Source organism: Gopherus flavomarginatus, chromosome 3 (genome assembly GCF_025201925.1).
Source record: "Gopherus flavomarginatus isolate rGopFla2 chromosome 3, rGopFla2.mat.asm, whole genome shotgun sequence".
NCBI classification, from domain to species: Eukaryota; Metazoa; Chordata; order Testudines; family Testudinidae; genus Gopherus; species Gopherus flavomarginatus.
This window is the reverse complement of record NC_066619.1, coordinates 202,449,602-202,463,357: the sequence shown is the minus strand read 5'-3', so window position 1 is coordinate 202,463,357 and position 13,756 is coordinate 202,449,602. Positions and strand designations below refer to the sequence as shown.

The window sequence follows — 13,756 nt, the reverse complement described above, 5'->3', positions numbered from 1 at the left end:
CCAAATATCGGGATAGTCCCTATAAAATCGAGACAGCTCATCACCCTAAATACCAAGCCCTTTTGGTCCTTTATTCATGCTACCACCTTGGTCTCATCAAGTCTCTAACGACCTCTCCCTGGCTAAATCTCAAGTTCTATACTCCAGCCTCACACAAAACCAGCAGAACATCACTTCTTAAAAATCAAGTGCTCCGTTGGCTTTCACCTGGTTCTCCTCTTACCTTTCTGATTAATTGAGCCTTCAACATCTCGTCCAGAGTGTCTGCCACTCTCCATGGTTGTGCCACAGGCTATGGTCTTAGTTACCCTCCTATTCTCTGTCTAGGTAGTATGCAACTTCTTCTAACACTTTTGTGTCAAATGACTCAGTTATGCCCTTCCACTCCTCACTTATTTTAGACTGTTATTTGAATATCTCCTCCCAGATGTCTTGTTAATTGTAATTTAACCTAGCCCCATCTGATCTCCTGATCTTTCCTTCAAATTCCTTGTTCAGGGTCAGATTAGGTAATCCACTGCCCTATTCACACCATGACACAGGGTCCCTTGAGGCTCCACCCTCAGGACCCTCTGCCAGAGCCATGGCCCACCATTCTTGGGAAGGGCCTTCTCCCCTCAGTCTCGCAGCAGACCCTTCTGAATCTCAGGAACAATAAGGATAGCATTAGGAGTCCCCTTTCCCACCTGGACAGTTGGGGTGGCAGCAGGGTCCCCCAGCATTTACTCCAGCAGCCAGGGCATAGTTGCTTAGGTGCAGAAGTGGAGTCCCCCACAAAGGTGAGTGCTAGCCTCAAACAATAGTTCTGAGAGGTGTTAACTACCCTATCTTTCTCAATGAGGTGTTAATACTATCTGCAGACTCAGGCACACCTATTAGATAAGGTTGAGTCACATTTTCATTTTCCTTCACAATCAGGAGGAATAGAATCTTTATTTTTTTTAAATGAACAATGGGATTCTGGTGCAATCACATGACTCAGCAGCTGGGTCCTAAAACATGGGCCTATAGTGCCTACACCCTAATCCAGCTCCGTCCTCTCCACTACCTCTATGCTCTGTTATTTTTGTCATCATCATCATTTCACCAGGCCCACACAACCAGGCTGTGATAAAATCTTACTGCATCTTCCTCATAGCAGTTCTACAACCCATCCTTTCTTTTCTGTCCAGTCAGCTAATATCATCATCTACACCCTCATCATCTCTAGTTTTGGTTATTGCAGCTTCCCTTGCTCTGGACTCCCTAATGCACATATTGTTCCTATCTCATTCTTAGAAAAGCTGCTACTAAGATAATCTTTGCTCATCATTCTGACCACATCACCCTCCTTGTTGGAATCCCTCTGCCCATAACAAGCTCAAGATTTTTGTTGTAACCTTCAAAGCCCTTCACAACTCTGTCCTTCCCCATTTATCCCCTCTACTTCTTGCATTGTCCCCATCCTTTCCACTCCTCCAAAAGTGTTGGTCTTGAATGTTGCGTACTTGTTTACTCCTCCCACAAACTTTTTCATTTCACTCTGCCTCTTGTGAATGAAATGCCCTCCTAGAACAGATCTAGAAGACACAGATAGCTCAGTGGTTTGAGCACTGGCCTGCTCAACCCAGTGGTGTGAGTTCAATCCTTGAGGGGGCCATTTATGGAACTGGGGCAAAAATCTCTTTGGGGTTTGGTCCTTCTTTGAGCAGTGGGTTGGACTATATGACTTCCTGAGGTCCCTTCCAACTCCTGGTATTCTATGATTCTTTCAAATCTATTTGCATGAGCCATTTCTGCCACAATACTTACAAGAAATGGGTCATAGCTGAATTGGGAAGGGGCAGCAGAGGGAGGTGGATGAGGGACAGTTGTAGAAATTGATATTTATTTATGTAATTACAAAGCAATACAAAAAATTATACCTATATACAATTGTTCCATACATAACTATTTTATGTATTTGCTTATCTCCCTCTCATCCATTCGGCATACTTTGCTTATTCTCTTCTACTATTAGATTTTAGGGGTAGGGACTGGCCATAAATATCCGCGATGGATTTGTACAAGGTGCACGAACACTACCTGTGGCAGACCTGTGAATAGCTATGGAAAGACAGTTTGTAGCTATCTCATCTCTGATTTCTTTAAGATGCTAATGCAGTGTAGCCACAAATAAAGAAACAAAGGAGAGTGCAAGAACAAGCTGATTGAGTGGACTATGCTGAAAAGGCTCACTCTTCAGGAAAATTCATTCTCAGCAGAATTCTTTCAACACCAATGGAGTTATGCTAAGGATGAATTTGGCTCCTTGTCCTTAGGGCCTTGTCTACCCGAGGAAATTTGTTACTGGTGCTACCAACAGTGTAAGCTCATGTGTGGACTGGGTGCTTGTGTTTTTACTGGCTAAGCCTCTGCTGAGTCCCCTGGAAGATATCACTCTTTAAACATGTGATCCGAAAGCTACTGACCCCATGGCAGCAACCACTAGTGCAAACCTTTACATCTAAGCTTTTTTTTTGTTTAAATATTTTCTCACTTGAAATTGGCTTTTTGATTAAACGGACATTTTTGAAAGAAAAAACTGTCATAAAAATTGTTTAATTTCTCAATAAAAAAAAGAAAATATTTTGGTTTTCTGCAACTGAAACCAAAAAATATTTGGTTAAAATCCTAAAAACCTCATTCTACACCCCTTCCTGGCCTTCGGGTTTAATCTAGTTTCACCTATGTTCCTTACCCCTTCCCAGACCTCAGAACATGCAGTTTAACTCTACTCCCTCCTTGGTCTTCACCTTGGAACCAGAGTCTCCCTTTTCTGTTTCCGGGCCTCAGTCCAGCCTGCCTCACTGTTCCCCTGTGCCCTCTTCTCAGACTGCAACCCCATTTCAGCATCATTTCCCTTGTCTTCTCAGACCTCAGCCCAATCCAGACCCCATCTCGGTTTAAATCCTCATGGTTTCAATCTCGCCTGTTTCCCCATGAATAGCTGTCATGCATATATCTCAGTACTTTTCTTTTCAGGTTGCCCATGCTGAACAAAGCACGGTTTGTAGTTTAACATTTTATTGGCATGCTTTCAATTGTAAAGTGGATCACAAGTTACTTCTTTACAACTAAAGAACTGGGGCGGGGGGGGGGGGGGGGGGGGGGGGAAGAGGGCAGACTCCAGAAGTGAAGTGATTTGATTATTTTTATTTTGTAGAAGAAAACAAAGGCATATGGCAGAAATTGAAAAGGAGATCACATGCAGATTCAGTGCACTGAAATATAGGATCACAATCAATGGAAAACTGGGCTGAGTCTTAGTTCAGATCATGTGTATTTTGAACATAGAACCTTTGGACCATTTCCTAATTCAAGAGAGAACTACCTATTATGAAAATATTTAACCCCCTTATGATACCTCCCAAAGTACAGCAAGTGCCAAGTAAGACTCTGGGGATGTGCCTGTATCTTCTGAAGCCTCATATGAAAAAAGAAAATGTTCCCCCATTCCCTTTCATTTAGCAAATTATTTTTTACCACAACCTCCTCTTTAGGCATCCAAGCATGGATGTATTATAGCTATATACATCTGTTACTCCTGAGGGAATTCTGCACCTAAATATTCCACACACAATAATTTTAAAATTCTGTATATTTTATTTGTCAAAATTACACAACATAATCACACCATATTTAATTATTTGTTGACAAGAATTTTGAAATAAATTACCAAAATAAATGAAAATGGTATGGTTATATTGTTATTGTGTTTCTGTATTATTTTGACAATAAAATAGGCAGAAGTTTGCAGAATTTTAATTTTTTGGTGCAGAATTCCCTCAAGAGTACTAGGGTTCTGTGTAGTGCAATCTGGGTGTGGGTAGCTTGGTGTGGGCTCTGGGTGTGGGGGAATGATTCTGAAGGGGAGTGCAAATTACAGCTCAGTGGGTTGGGTTGGGGGAGTGGGGCTTGGTGGGGGAGCAGGGTGTAGCTGGTTCGGCTCAGTGGGGTGAGGGTCTGCGTGTGGGGGGGCCCTGATGCAGGGGGTGAGGCTCAGCAGGCTAGCGGTTTGGGGGGCTCACTGTGGGGGTTCTGGGTGTTGGAGGGCTCCAGATGCAGAGAGAGCTCTGGGTGCACGGGTGGAGGGAAGGGTCACTGTACAGGACGTTGCTTCCCCTGTCCGCCCAAACCCTGTGCATCCTGACTCCCTACTGCACCCAACCCCACCCCTGTACCCAGACACCACCACCCCCTCCCCCTGGCAATGCAGAGCTTCCTCCAGCGAGGGAAAGTTTGTGGGGCTTGATCTGACCCAGCCCCGGCTGCTCAGTGCAGGGAAGGGGAGCTCCATTTCCATCCTCCTCCCCTCTCCCCCAGCTGGGACTAACGTCCCTGAGGGCATTATCAGCAAAACACTGTAGTCAGTATACTTCTAAGGCCCCCCTAGTCTGTTATCAAAGAAGGGAAAAAATGTGCTAGTTACCTAGCATGTGGACACATGTAAATAATTAAACATTTTAACTGGAATCACCTGGCTATAACAAAGGACAATCGTTTACTTAAATATGAACACAGCCGTCCTAGTGTGCCAGGCAAACCCCTATTTTAAAAGCTGTGTAAGGAGTGGAAGAAAAATAGGTTCAACGTCAGACATGAAACAACAATATGGAGATTTCCACAAATTAGGGCCCCACCTACACTACAGTTGTAGCCAAATAACAGAATTCAGTCAAAAGGTAATTGTCTCTTGGCCAAACTGTGTTCCTAAGGTCAGAATAAAGCTTTGGCCTATACAGGATCTAAATCCACTTATTGTGACCTGGCAAGGTCTATCTGTACTACAACTTTTCACCATGTTGTATCAGATTATAGTTGCAGCACAGACAAGTTCTAAAAAACAGGGTTGAAAATACTCACACAGTAATTTATCAAATAATTGAATATATAAAGAACCTGAAAATTAGAGATCAGGCCATATCAGCAGACTGAGCAACCAAAGGTCCATTAGTTCTTATAACAGGCAATGACACAAAGAATTAATGGATCAGTGAAGAATCACGGAACTGTTCTGTCATAAATTCCTACCCACGTCTACTAAATCCAATAATAATGACCAAATTAATGCAGACTGATAAGACTTTATGTTCTACTAACACTGTCTCATTTATACGAAAAACTAAATATTTTTTTTAATTCCTTAAACATTTTTGAAAGTTACTAGTAAAGTTGCAATTGTTTAGGTGCATTTTAAACAAGTTCTCCATTAAAATCATTTGTCAAAGATTGTATGTTTAATGATGAAGTTACTAGTTGTGAAAATACAATATATTCCCACAAGAAAACATTTAACTCTGTACATCTATATTTTAAAAATGAAATACAAAGGACCAGAATGGAAATAAAAAGCATGGTATTTAATTTTGCTTTTAATCTGAGGGTAATTGTAATTCAATTTATTAGTTTTTAAACTGAAAATTAAGATGCCTAGATGGTTTTTTTGCAAATTTTATCACTGGGTTACATTTAATGTGTTTTTAAATATTGCCTAGCCCCCCCCCCACACACGTTAGATTCCCCCCCGAACCCCCAAACATTCTGGAAGAGACTCATTGTCTCTTCACAACTAATAGGTTATCTATGCAGATCCTGTCTCTTTTGCTGGCTCTCTAACCAACTCACTTTAAACAATCACATTTTAGCTTCTGAGCCTCCTGTCTGGAGCATGCTCAGTCATTCTTCCTGGCCTGTGTACTCACCATCCCTACCTTATGAATATACTGTAACCTACAGACTTCACTTCTGCTTGTGTATGTGGCATATACTCAGGCCTTGGCTACACTTGAGAGTTACAGCGCTGGTGGTGGCTTTACAGTGCTGTAACTCACTCCCCGTCCACACTGGCAAGGCACATACAGCGCTCTATCTCCCTGGCTACAGTGCTAGTTGTACTCCACCTCGACGAGAGGAATAAAGAGAATAGCGCTGATGCTGCAGCGCTGGGGTACCAGTGTAAACAGGGAATAATCTTACTACGCTGTAACTGACCTCCAGAAGCTTCCCATAATGCTTTTAAGTAAAGATTACGCTCTTTGTTTTGTTGTGATGCCTCTGTTTGTTTTGTTATGACCTCCGGGCTCCCGAAGCTGCTCATCAAAAAGCAAACACAGCTCCTGTTTGCTGTGAATGAGCTCCCTTTGGAACGCCCACAGCTAGTGTTTGCTTGAAGAGAGGGGGCTTGAGGAGAGAAGCAGCACGGCGTGCGGGAGGGAAGGAGGGACAAGGGGTGGTCCGTTTCGGGGAGGCTGCTTATCTGGTGCTTTCAGTGAGTGAGAGAGGGGTGAGGGAGGGGGTCGGAACTTGCAGCTGCTGACAGAATGTCGGTTCCAAAAATCCACTCTCTCTCTCCCCCACGCTCCCTGTCACACTCCACCCCACCCCACCCCTTTTGAAAAGCACGTTGCAGCCACTTGAATGCTGGGATAGCTGCCGAAAATGCACCTCTCCCAATGCTGCTGCAGATGCTGCAAATGTGGCCAAGACAGTGCGCTGGTAGCTGTCAGTGTGGCCAGATTGCAGCGCTTTCCCTATTCAGCTGTACAAAGACAGGTTTAACTCCCACTGCTGTACAGCTGCAAGTGTAGCCATACCCTCAGTTGTAAAGCAGAACCACGTTTGACCTCTTTCCAGTTGTCCACCTGTTAGGTAAGCAGCATGCCATCAGAATTCTTATTTGTTTGCTTGTGTGTTTCTCTGGGTTCATCTACACTTACTGCACTGCTGTAGCACTTAGTAAAGACATTACTTAGGCAGGTCCTCCACCTCCCTGAGAGGCAATAGCTATGTCGACAGGAGAAGCCCTCTCGATGACAAAGTGCTGTCTAGACCAGAAGTTAGGTCGGTATAAGTGTGTCACACCCTTAAGTGATGTAGTTATATCAACATAAGCTGGGTGCATAAACCAAGCCTCAATTGCTTATGAACATGAATACTCATCTCTGAAATGTAATAGGTTTTTAATAAAAATAAAATAAATAGAAAGAGGCTTACTCTGGTCACTGAATTAATTACTCTTCTTTTAAATGCTGTTTGACTCCAGCTGTAAATGAAAGGTACAGAGAGTTCAGGCCAAGAGACAGTCTAATGGTGTTTGACTAATGGTGCACTGGAAATTACCACGGTAATGAGAGCTGCTTGAATTAATTTAATAGTTTTTATGCTATATTTCTTGGTCACAGATAGGAGAGGTAAAAGATACCAGACAGCACAAGTCAACCAGGATGGAAGCTTAATTTGCACTCAGCCCTTTGGCACTTTTATATAGGATGGTGCCTAATGGAGAGCATATTTGAATCTGCTGGTGTTACACAGGAGGTAAAAGCTTAGATTAATGGACTGAAGAAGAGAGTCATGAATCTGCACAAAGCATAATTTAAAACCAAACAAATGAGTAAATCGCAACAATTCAGAGTAACAGGAGACAGACAACTAATGCCTTAGCAAGCAAATTTCTCAGGAAAATACTAGGTATTACATTAAATGGATTTATAACAAGTGCCAAGATGTGTCAGAAAGCAACTTCTTATCCCTAAAGTTATTCTGAAAAGAAGATGGAAATATCTGGGACGTGTGTTAAGAAGGAAGGCAGAGCATCTGCCACAGCTGCTGTCCCTTTGAGCAGCTGGAGAAACATGTAAATGGGGCCAACTGAAAGAATCCCTCTTTCAAACAGTACTTAGAGAGGTAAAATGTAATGAGACTTAGCAAGATAGGGGACATGCAAAGAGGAGCCCAGGATAGGCAGGAACATTGGAGCTTTGTTTGTGTCCTAAACAACATTTGAAGGCATGAGAGAGATTTAGTTTCAACACTAATTAACATGGGATCCAGTTGAGAGAACATTTTTCCATTTGTCAAAAATCAAAATATTCCACATCAATATCAGTGAAATTTATTTAAAAAAAATAAGTAAAAATAATTTTTAAAAGTATGAAAATTAAAATATACAATTTGAAAAAATACTAAATAATTTTTTATTCAATTTTATTGAAACAAAACATTTTAATTGATCCAGAGTGAATTATTTTTGAAAATTTCATTTTGTGAGAAATTTCAAAATTCAACATCTCATTCTAATTCAGAGTGAATTTTGCTGAAATTGTGGAATTTCCCACAAAATGGAAATTAGAGCTTTATTGGAAACTGGAATTAATATTCAGATTTCTTCTGAAACATCTTTAAGAGCTAGGCTTAGGAAGCTCTTTTCAGAACACAACAATTTTATTGAACCCACTAACTTGAAGATATCATAGAAATGTAGGGCTGGAAGGAATCTTGAGAAGTCATCAAACAGGAGGGGAGCAGGGGGACTAGCTGAGGAAGGAGACTGGGACGGGGACATGTGTGATGGGAAGAAGGCGGTGGTAAGGTGTGATGGAACATAACCCATTCCACTAAACGCAAGCCTAACAAGCATCTCTGTATTCAGGCCATGCCAATTAGGCACACCTTCAGAGCACACTCTACCTGGAGAAGGAGAGCTTAAAAAGGTGAAGCTGATCACAAAGCAGCGGGAGTGGTTTTCCCAAGAAGAGAGGCTGCTAGAAAGTCCAGCCACCAGGGAAGCCCAGCCTGAGACTCCCTCCCCAACTTGTTTAGGGCAGACAGACACTGCAGCCCTGAGAGGGGCTCTGGATGTCTGCTATTCATCAGTGCCCTGTAGCTGGACCTGAGGAGCAGCACCAGGGACTGGATGTAAAAAGACCCAGAAAAAACCCTAGGAGTGGACTTTTAACTCCCATGGGGAACAGTGAGCTTGCCCAGGAGTGGGGATTCCTGAAGGGGACTCAGGGACAAGACTGGAAGAGACTACAGCCAAACTCAGGCTGAGTGTCAGTTGACTACAATTGGTGGAGAATGCAGGTGCCTGTTACAAGGCCCTGAGACAGAAACAGGCTCCACACCAGTCCAATGAGAGGAAGCTTCTACCAAGATGGACCCTGAGCACTGGTGTAAGTGGGTGGCAGAGTGACAGCATCAGCAGGCCAACCAGCATCAGCAATTCCAGCAGCAGATGTTGCAGCAGTGTATGGCCCAGCAGCAGATCCAAGTAGTGCAGCAACAGCAGCTGCTGAAGGAAGTTGTGTCCCAGCAGCAATAACTCCAGAGAAACTTCCTTCAACAGTTAAGACCACCATCCCCTGCCCAGGGAGACCCTGCAGGGCCCAATACCAGGGAAAGCTCTGACACCTGTGCCAGTGAAGTAACTAAGATGGGTCCAGCTGATGCTTGGAGGCATTCCTTGCCATCTTTGAGAGGGTGGCACTGGCCTCTCAGTAACCTCCAGAGTATTGGGCTTTAGTTTCAGCTCTATATCTGATGGGACAGGCACAGCTGACCTGCTTTGGCTCAAGGCTACATTTGGTGAAGGCCACTATTTTAGATTTCCTGGCTTTAAGCAAGGAGACATTGGTAGTGCTTTAGAGCAAAGACCTACCCCAAGGGCCATGCCCCCAGGTGCTGGCACAATGATGAAAAGAGCATTGTTGGTGGTAGCTTCATGCAGGGGAGCACTCCAGGGCCCAAGTTACAGAGTTGGTCTTAACAAAGTGGTTTGTATCCATGCTTCCAGGAGGGGGTGCTCCACCATAATTCCGAGTCATTGTTGGATGCGGTGCAGCTGATGGAGAATTTTCTCATAGCCGATTGGTCACTATTGATGGACTATGCACAGCCTCTGCCTATTCATCGGCTAGGGCCACTGACAGGACAGGATACCCGCCAGCAGACACTGAACCCCAGGCGTGATGAAAAACATGAACAAACCCCATCTCAGCAACCCAAACTACCCATACAGAGAGGAGAAAACCTCAGCAAGTCTCGGTGCCAAGCTTGGATGAGGTGTCTGACACAAACAACTAGGGCAGAGCCCTTGAGGTCAGATTTGGGTCCCGTTCATAATTTAAACCTACTCCCTGATGGGGAGGAACCCATAGGAATGAGCTCAGTAACCTGATACTCTGTGGGAAACAGGGGCACATGGGGAAAGAGTGCCCATGGATGGAATGTGAATATGCAGAGATTGGACAGCAGAAGAGAGGGCCCCTGGGACTCCGTCCACGTTGACTGTTCCAGTATGGGTCCAAGGGAAGGATTTACTGGGGCTTGTAGACTTGGAGTGTAGTCAAACTGTGATGCAAGACACCCTAGCGGGTGAGACAATCCTCATGGCTCCTTGTCCCCAGTCTCCTTGCCCATACCGTTCCAGTTCCTCTCTTCCAGCTCCAGTTCTGATCTGTGTCTTTCCTCTCCTCAGGGCCAGTCGGGGTGGGTGGGATGTATCTGGAGGAGGGCTAGGGCCTCAAGCTCAAAAGGGGCCTCAAATTTAGACACTTGTTAATTTTTTTGGCATTTAATAAGTTTCACAACTTGTTTTTATGCACATCCCTATGAGGCCAAAAAGTGACACACTCTCAGCTCAGAGCTGCAAATAAGAGAAATATTCAAATTATGTCTCACTTTTTTTGGGCGCCTTATTTTGTTTTCATGTGTTGTCATTTTTTTATTTTTATTATGGTTAGGGGCCTGGGCCTCTCTGGACCTCTGAGAGGGCCTGTCCCTCCTTGAACTCCACCACCTGGCCTCCAGGTGCCTCTCACAATTCCCAGTCCCAATGGCTGCCAGCCCCAATCACCTTTCCTCGGCTCCTTGTCCAATTTCAGCGTTCCCCACCCTTTGTCCCAGTCTCTTTGCCTGGCTAGTCACTAGTCTCCTGCTGCATCCAGGTTTCTCATCAGATCTACTTTTTTCCCTTGTGCAGCTGGCTGACCCTCAGCCTGGGATTGGCTGTAGTCTCTTCCAGTCTCTTGGATACCCTACAAGAATCTATACTCCTGGGCAAGCTCACTGTTCCCTGGGGGATTTAAGCCCGCTCCTGTGGTCCTTTCTGGGTGTAATTACCTTCAGTCCCTGGTGCTGCTCCTCAGATCCAGCTACAGGGCACTGACAGAGAGCAGACATCCAGAGCCCCTCTCAGGGCTGCAGTGTCAATCTGCCCTAAACAAGGGAAGGTGGGGAAGGGAAGGGTAGCCACTGCCCTGGGCCAGGCTTCTCTGGCTACTAGGTCCCTAGCATCCTCTCCTCATGGGCTAACTTGCGCTTCCCCTCCCCATCCCCATGACCAGCTTTTTGTGCGTAATATTCATTATCAATACCTACACAGATATCATTTTTATATGGCACTCCAGTAACAGAATTCACCAGTATCTGAAGGGGGCTTGCCTCAAAATGTTCTCTCTGAACCTATCTGATTGGGTGGTCTTGTTCTACAGTGAGTATTTGTGCCTATTTAATCTCATCTGCTCCTTCCAATACTGTGGAGAAGAAAATAGCTCTCATGGAAAAGAGCAAGTCTAAAAAGGATGATGGTATCATAGCGTAATAAGAATGAGCACAAAGCCAAAATGAAGATAAGTTGATTATAGAAAGCTTCTGATGTTAAGAAGTTAGAGAGCTATAAACATGGAAAAAGGGAGAAATCTAAATCATATGCTACCTGGTCATACATCAATATGCCGTCTTTAATCTCCAGTTTGCTGGGAAACATTGTACCTTTCTCCCAGACTTGACCACAAAGCTCCAAGCATCTGTCACCTCCAGGCTGGATTACTGTAATTCACGGTTATCTGAAGCTGAATGGGAAGACTATTCACATGGTCCAGAATGTGGCTGCCTACCTTATGCATTATTCTGCCACAAGTTCATCAGGTCTATGCTCAAGTCCCTCCACTGAATCGCACTCAGCTTCTGATGCCAGTTTTCAAAGCAATTGAGGGATCAAGCTCCAGATACAGTGACAAGCAAATTTTCATCTATGAAACACCATGACAGCTGTGCTTCTCTGGGACAATGCAGATGACAAAACTCAGGACTAAGCCTTTGAGAGTGGAGAATGAAGCATTCTCTGTTGAGGAGACCCAGCTATGGCAGAGGATATTAGATGAGAACAGAGTCTGACCATCTTCAGGAAACAGTGTAAAACTTTACACTTTGAAAGGAGTTAGGGGTGAGGGTAGTTTCTGTCAGGCAATGGCAGTTTTAAGCACCAAATAGGGCTGTATAGAGGCCCAAAACAAGGAGTATCAGCCTACTTCTGTTGCCTCTTGGGCTGGCTCCACTCAGTTTTGGGGCTGTGTTAACATATGTTAGACCCCCCTGGAGACAAGAGATGGTGGGCAGCTTGTGCCATTGAATCCCAAGTGCGCTCACCAATGGAGCCTGGGTTCAGTGGAAACCAGTGAAACCTAGGGAGTGAATCGGGCCTGCTGAATGGAAAAAGACTCCACTGTCACTGTATTTTCCTATCTTAGCTCGTAGTTTGTCTGTCATGCATAAAACAGTCAGCAACTGTTAGCAGCAACAATTGAGTTATTCAGCATGTATTTTGGAAAACGATGGATGGAGTTCCTTGTACCCCCTAGACCCCAGCTCTTTATCAATTCCTCTTTGGTTAAAGTTGTGTTCCTGCAGCATCTGTTCTGTGTATGTAACTAAAACTATAATGAAATTATTCTTATATTTAGCCATTGAGTGCCCTGCGTATAGATAGGCAGACACTTCCAAAATACAGACAACAATCTATTGACCCAAAGAACTATATCTCCAGTATAACAGAGATCCCTGTATCTATTCTTAATTTTTATAGCTTAGCATGGTAATAATTTAAAGCAGGGGTGAGGAACCTTTTTTCTATCAGGGGCCACTGACTCATAGAAAAAGAAATCAGTCATGGGCCACACAGAGCCGGGGGGGGGGGGCAGACATGGAAACTCGGGGCTTCCTCCCACAGCAGGACAAGCCGGTACTCATGGCTCCATTCCCATGGGAGGATGGAGAGGCTCAGGGCTTCCCCTAGGCTCTTGGATGGGGCCAGAAATGAAGGGTTCAGGATGTGGAAGGGGGCTTCTGGATGGAGCAAGGGGTTGAAGTCTGGGAGGAAGTTAGGGTGCAGGAGGGGGTTCTGACCTGGGGCAGGGGGTGCAGGCTCCGGCCGGGCAGTGCTTACCTCAGCTGGCTCTCAGCTGGTGGTGCAGTGGGCTAAGGCAGTCTCCCTGTCCAGCTCCACACTACTCCCAGAAGCAGTTGCCATGTCTGCCCCCTAAGCAGAAGGGCTCTTGTGCACCTCTAACTTGTGCCAGGGCTATGTGACTGAGCATCAGGAAGAGACAACTGATTCTCTTCAGTCTTCACTCTCCACTATGCCTGAGCTCAGATGGAAGGCAGAATCTGCCCCGCAGTGTCTATTTATCCTCCCCTATTCCAACTTAAAGCATAGCAAAAATGTTCAGAAATTGTTTTAAAAGGGCAGAACTATTTTTAAATGGACATGAGCCAGAAAAGAATGCCATAACCACTCTCTGCCATCCAGTGATAAATTATGGCCTTCCCTGATGTAGAAACAGTGATTTGTGCACTATTTCCTCTGTGTTTACATTTTCTGAGACAGGCTATTTGGAATAATGAATTAGCAGCAATTATTTTATTTTCAGTGTGTGAAGTGTCAAGGTCAGAGCCTAACCAACCCATCACTAGCATCCCACTAATTACAATGAAAATAATTGCTTCTTTTCTCATCAATAACTATTGATTTCTAAGAGTGCAGGATTTTACATGGGTCCATGCAGTGGTGTTCATAATGAGCACTACACCAAGCTAGCCATGTCACAAGCATGAGTTTGTTACTTGAAAATTGCTCTTTAATGATTAAATAAATTAAAATACACTGAAAAAAAAT

General features: G+C 44.3%; 1 protein-coding gene across 2 annotated transcripts in view; it reads right to left on the bottom strand.

Moving 5' to 3' along the window:
• TRIM2 (tripartite motif containing 2) overlaps window positions 1–13,756 on the bottom strand; it is a 119,424-nt gene that overhangs the window by 86,753 nt on the left and 18,915 nt on the right. The gene's annotated exons all lie outside the window — the stretch shown is intronic.